At 39.7% G+C, this 6,000-nt stretch overlaps 1 pseudogene; it reads left to right on the top strand.

The window, feature by feature from the left end:
* Positions 1 to 1,621: 1,621 nt before the first annotated feature.
* Positions 1,622 to 6,000, top strand: part of LOC102539641 (anoctamin-6-like) — a 52,167-nt pseudogene continuing 47,788 nt past the window's right edge.

Genomic DNA, 6,000 nt, shown 5'->3' with positions numbered 1-6,000 from the left:
AGTTTCTGAACCCCGCGTTTTTGCCGCCGCTTATACCCGGGTTTAGGAGAGCAAGTACAGCCCCGGGAGTTGGGAGGGCGCCGCACGGCTCCGGAGCATCTCCGACTGGCCCTCAGACGATGGGCTGCTCCTGGGAGGCGGGTGCGGTGCGGTCGCGGGGCCTTGGATGGAATGGTGGCTGTCCCACGAGAGTCCCTGGGTTTGCTCCCATCTTCCCCGTGGCCTGACCTTGGGGGCGGCCTCTAAAGCCCCAGATTCGTGGGACTCAGGTTACAGGTCAGGCTGCTCCTGGGAGGTGGGTGCAGTGCGATCAGTGTGCTGGGATGGCTGCAGCAACAGCGGGAAATGGTCGCAACCCCCGCGCTCTCACAGGGCAGCCCCAATCCCGCCATCGCAGCCGCCGCCATTCCCTGACAGCACAGCACCCGCCTTCCAGGAGCAGGCTGACCTGTAACCTGAGTTCCACGAACCTGAGGCAGCAGAGGCCAAGCTCAGGCCATGTGCTGGGGAGTTTGAAGCAAATCCATAGGCTCCCATGGGCAGACCCCATAACCCGCCAGTGCCTTTGAGCACACCGCGCCCTCCTCCTGGGAGCAGGCTGACCTGGGGACCATGCCTGGAGCAGCAGAGGCCGAGCCCAGGACAGGCCTTGGGGGAGATGGGGGCAAAGCGACAAGCTTGCCAGGTCGCTGGCCATCTCCCCGCTGCTACCCCAGGTTCATGGATCACTTGTTTTCACGTCAGTGTGTTCCTGAGAGTCAGGCGTGGTGCGGTCTGGAGGCGGGGGCTGTGGGGATGGGTGCTGCCCCAGAGGGAGCAGGTGGACTTGCTCCCATCTTCCCCAGGGCCAGATCTGGGGATGGCCTCTGTTACCCCAGGTTTGCAGGACGCATGACATGTCAGCCTGTCCCTGGGAGGAGGGCTCAGTGTACTCGGGTCAGCCTCAGTGGCTGACAAGGTCTTTAGAAGTTGGCTGTAGCCCAGCATAACTAAATCTCCTTTCTTCTCTTGCTTCCACAGTTGGTGGCTGTATTGGTTTTTTCATTATAGATTATTGCTGGATAATGAACATAGGTTTCTCTTCTATATAGAAGAAACTTCATTTAAAATCTATTTTTATATATAGTGGCTAACATTTGTAAAGCTCAAACTCCCAAATTTATCCCTTCCCACCCCCTTTCACTGGTAACCTTAAGATTGTTTACTAAGTCTGCAAGTCTGTTTCTGTTTTGTAGATGAGTTCACAGCGTCCTTTTCTCTCTTTTTTTAGATTGCACATATGAGTGGTGTCATTTGGTATTTTTCTGTTTCTGGCTGCTTTCACTTAGAATGACGATCTCTATGTCCATCCACGTTGCTGCAAATATTTTTATTTTGTCCTTTTCATTGTAGAGTAGTTTTCCAGTGTATAAATATACCACAACTTCTTTATCCAGTCGTATGTTGATATATTTAGCTTGCCTCCATGTCTCGGCTATTGTATACAGTGGTGCTATGAATACTGGGATGCAGGTATCTTTTCACATTGGAGTTCCTTCCAGTTATATATGAAGAAGTGAGACTGTTGGGTCATAGGGTAAGTTTACTTTTAGTTTTTGGCGGGATTTCCATGCTTTCCATAATGACTAAACTAACCTGGATTCCCACCAGCAGTGTAAGATGGTTCCCTTCCCTCTTCAGCCTCTCTAGCATTTATCACTCATGAACTTCTGAGAGATGTCCATTCTGACTGGTGTGAGCTGATACCTCATTGTAGCTTTGATTTGCATTTCTCTGTTTATTAGTGATACTGAGCATTTTTTCATGTGTCTATTGGCCATTTGTGTCTTCATTGGAGAAATGTTTGTTTAGGTCTTCTGCCCATTTTTGGATTGAGTTGTTTATTTCTTTGGTATTAAGTTGTATGAGCTGTTTATATATTCTGAAAATTAAGCCTTTGTTAGTCGTATCATTTGCAAATATTTTCTTCCATTCATAGGTTGTTGTTTTATTTTACTCATGGTTGCCTTTGCTGTGCAGAAATTTATGAGTTTAACTACGTCCCATTTGTTTACTTTTGCTCTTATTTCCATTGCCTGGGTAGATTTCCCTAGGAGAGCGTTGCTAAGATTTATGCCAGATAATGTTTTGCCTATGTTTTCTTTCAGGAGATTTATCATGTCTTGTCTATCTGCATCTAAAGCCTGTACTCTAGATTTGTGCTTCAGTTTTGAATTTTGAGCTTCTTAGAGAACACCTACTTTTAGCTCATATGTCAGATTCAACATGTCTAAATCTGGTTTCATAATCTTTTTCTTGCAATGTCTCCACATTCAATGGGGCAATCATTTCTTTGGTCTTGAATACCCAAAGGCTTGGAATGGTCTTTGATTTATCTTTCTGTCACCACCCTCCACATTTTGTCAGCTTCTGGAACTGTATGTTTTTGGTTTCAAGTGTCTTTCCTGATTGCCGATACTCTGATGAAGAAGAAGAAAATTGTGACTTGCATTATGTTTCTATTGGACCATGCTGGCTTCTAACTTATTGCAAAAAATATGAACTTTATTAAAAATTTTGTAATCGAGTAGTTGATTTTTATAATATTAGTTTCAGATGTACAACAAAGAGATTCAACATTTTTATATATTATATTCCACTTAAAGTCACCATAAATAATGGCTATATTTCCCTGTGCTGTATGATACAGCTCTGTAAACTATCCATTATATTTTTTATTAATTTTTTCACATTTTTAACATTATTTTTAATGTCATATAATCAGTTTAAAGTTTCTGGTATACAGTATGATGTGATCATTCACTCTTTTTTAAAATTTTTTATTGATTTATAAACATTGTACAATGTTGTGTCAAATTCCAATGTTCAGCACAGTTTTTCAGTTATACATGAACATATATGTATTCATTGTTACATTTTTTCTCTGTTAGCTACCATAAGATCTTGTGTATATTTCCCTGTGCTTTACAGAATAATCTTGTTTACCTGATATACAATTATAGAGTCCCGTCTATCCCTTCCCACCCTCCACCCTCTTGGCAACAACAAGTATGCATTCTATGTCTATGAGTCTATATCTATTTTGTATTTATGCTCTGTCTTTTTATTTTTGTGTTTTAGATTCCACATATGAGCAATCTCATATGGTATTTTTCTTTCTCTTTCTGGCTTACTTCACTTAGAATGACATTCTTCAGGAGCATCCATGTTATTGCAAATGGCATTATGTTGTCAGTTTTTATGGCAGAATAGTATTCCATTGCATAAATATACCACATCTTCTTTATCCAGTCATCCGCTGATGGACATTTAGGCTGTTTCCCTGTCTTGGCTATTGTAAATAGTGCTGCTATGAATATTGGATGCAGGTGTCATCCTGAAGTAGGGTTCCTTCTGGATATAAGACCAGGAGCAGAATTCCTGGGTCATACAGTATGTCTACTCCTAGTGTTTTGAAGAATCTCCATACTGTTTTCCACAGTGGCTGCACCAAACTACATTCCCACCTGCAGTGTAAGAGGGTTACCCTTTCTCCACAGCCCCTCCAGCATTTGTCATTTGTGGATTTTTCAATGATGGCCAATCTGACTGGTGTGAGGTGATACCTCATTGTAGTTTTGATTTGCATTTCTCTGATTATTAGTGATATTGAACATTTTTTATGTGCCTATTGATCATTTCTATGTCTTCCTTGGAGAATTGTTTCTTCAGTTTTTTTGCCCATCTATGTATTCTGTTGTTTGGTTGTTTCTTATTAAGTTGCATTAGCTGCTTATATATTCTGGAGATCAAGCCTTTGTCGGTATCACTTGCAAAAATTTTCTCCCATTCTGTAGGTTGTTTTTTTGGTTTTACTTATGGTTTCCTTTGCTGTGCAGAAGCTTATAAGTTTCACTAGGTCTAATTTGTTTATTCTTGCATTTATTTCTTCTAGGAAAGATTTGAGATATATGTTAGATAATGTTTTGCCTATGTTTTCTCTAGGAGTTTTATTGTATTTTGTTTGATGTTTAGGTCTTTGATCCATTTTGAGTTTATTTTTGTGCATGGCATAAGGGAGTGTCCTAGTTTCATTGTTTTACTTGCTCCTGTCTAGTTTTCCCAACACCACTTGCTGAAGAGACTGTCTTTATTCCATTGTATATTATTGCCTCCTTTGTTGAAGATGAGTTGACCAAATGTTTGTGAGTTCATTTCTGGGCTCTCTATTCTGCTCCATTGGTCTATATGTCTGTTTTTGTACCAATACCATGCTGTCTTGATGACTGCAGCTCTGTAGTATTATCTGAGGTCTGGGAGAGTTATTCCTTCAGCCTCTTCCTTTCTCTTCAGTAATGCTTTGGCAATTCTAGGTCTTTGATGGTTCCATATAAATTTTATTATGCTTTGTTCTAGTTCTGTGAAATATGTCCTGGGTAATTGGATAGGGATTGCGTTAAATCTGTAGATTGCCTTGGACAGTGTGACCATTTTCACAATATTGATTCTTCCGATCCAACAGCATGGGATATCTTTCCATTTTTAAGTCTTCTTTAATTTCCTTCATCAATGGTTTATAGTTTTCTGTGTGTAATACTTTCACCTCCTTGGTTAGATTTATTCCCAGATATTTTATTACTTTGGGTGCAATTTTAAAGGGGATTGTTTCTTTAGTTTCTTTTTCTGTTGATTCGTCGTTAGTGTAAAGAAATGCAACTGATTTTTGAACGTTAATCTTGCAGCCTGCTACCTTGCTGAATTCTTCGATCAGCTCTTGTAGCTTTTGTGTGGACCTTTTAGGGTTTTCTATATATAGTAACATGTCATTGGCATAGAGTGACACTTTTACCTCTTGTTTTCCAATTTGAATCCCTTTTATTTCTCACTCTTGTCTGATTGTTGTGGCCAGGACTTCCAAGATGATATTGAATATGAGTGGTGATAGTGAACATTCTTGTCTTGTCCCAGATTTTAGTTGGAAGCTTTTGTGTTTTTCACCATTGAGTACTATGCTGGCTGTAGGTTTGTCATATATAGCTTTTATTATGTTGACATATGTTCCCTCTATACCCATTTGGGTGAGAGTTTTTTTATCATAAATGGGTGTTGAATTTTATCAAAAGCTTTTTCTGCATCTCTTGAGATGATCATGTGGTTTTTGTCCTTTATTTTGTTGATGTGATGTATTACATTGATGGATTTGCATATGTTGAACCACCCTGTGTCCCTTGGATGAATCCCACTTTGTCATGTTGTATAATCTTTTTTATATGTTGTTGGATTCTCTTTGTTAATATTTTGGTGAGGATATTGGCATCTATGTTCATCAGTGATATCAGCCTATAATCCTGTTTTTTTGTAGTGTCTTTGCCTGGTTTTGGTATCAGGGTGATGGTGGCTTCATAGAATGAGTTTGGGAGTATTCCCTCCTTTTCAATTGTCTGGAAGAGTTTGAGAAGGACTGGTATCAGTTCTTCTATGTATGTTTGGTAGAATTCCCTGGTGAAGCCATCCAGTCCTGGACTTTTATTTGTAGGAATGCTTTAATTGCTATTTCTATTTCATTTCTAGTGATTGGTTTGTGCAAGTGGTCAGTTTCTTCTTGATTCAGTCTTGGTGGACAGTATGTTTCCAGAAACTTGTCCATCTCCTCTAGGTTATTCAGTTTGGTTCCATAGAATTTTTCATAATATTCTTGTATGATATTCTGTATTTCTATTGTATTAGTTGTAATTTCTCCATTTTCCTTTCTTATGTTGCCAATTTGTCCTCTCTCTTTTTTCTTCTTTGTGAGTTTGGCCAGAGGTTTGTCGATTTTATTTACTTTTTCAAAAAAAAACAGCCTTTGGTTTGATTGATTTTTCTACAGTCTTGTTAATCTCTATTTTCTTTATTTCCTCCCTAATCTTTATTATTTCCTTCCTTCTGCTGACTTTTGGGGCTTTTTGGTCTTCTTTTTCTAGTTAATTCAGCTGGTGGGTTAAATTGTTTATTTGAGTTGGTTCTTGTGTTCTGAGGAAG

This window comes from Vicugna pacos, chromosome 35, assembly GCF_048564905.1.
Source record: "Vicugna pacos chromosome 35, VicPac4, whole genome shotgun sequence".
Lineage (NCBI taxonomy): Eukaryota > Metazoa > Chordata > Mammalia > Artiodactyla > Camelidae > Vicugna > Vicugna pacos.
The sequence above is the reverse complement of the archived record's forward strand: the minus strand, read 5'-3'. Positions and strand labels throughout refer to the sequence as shown.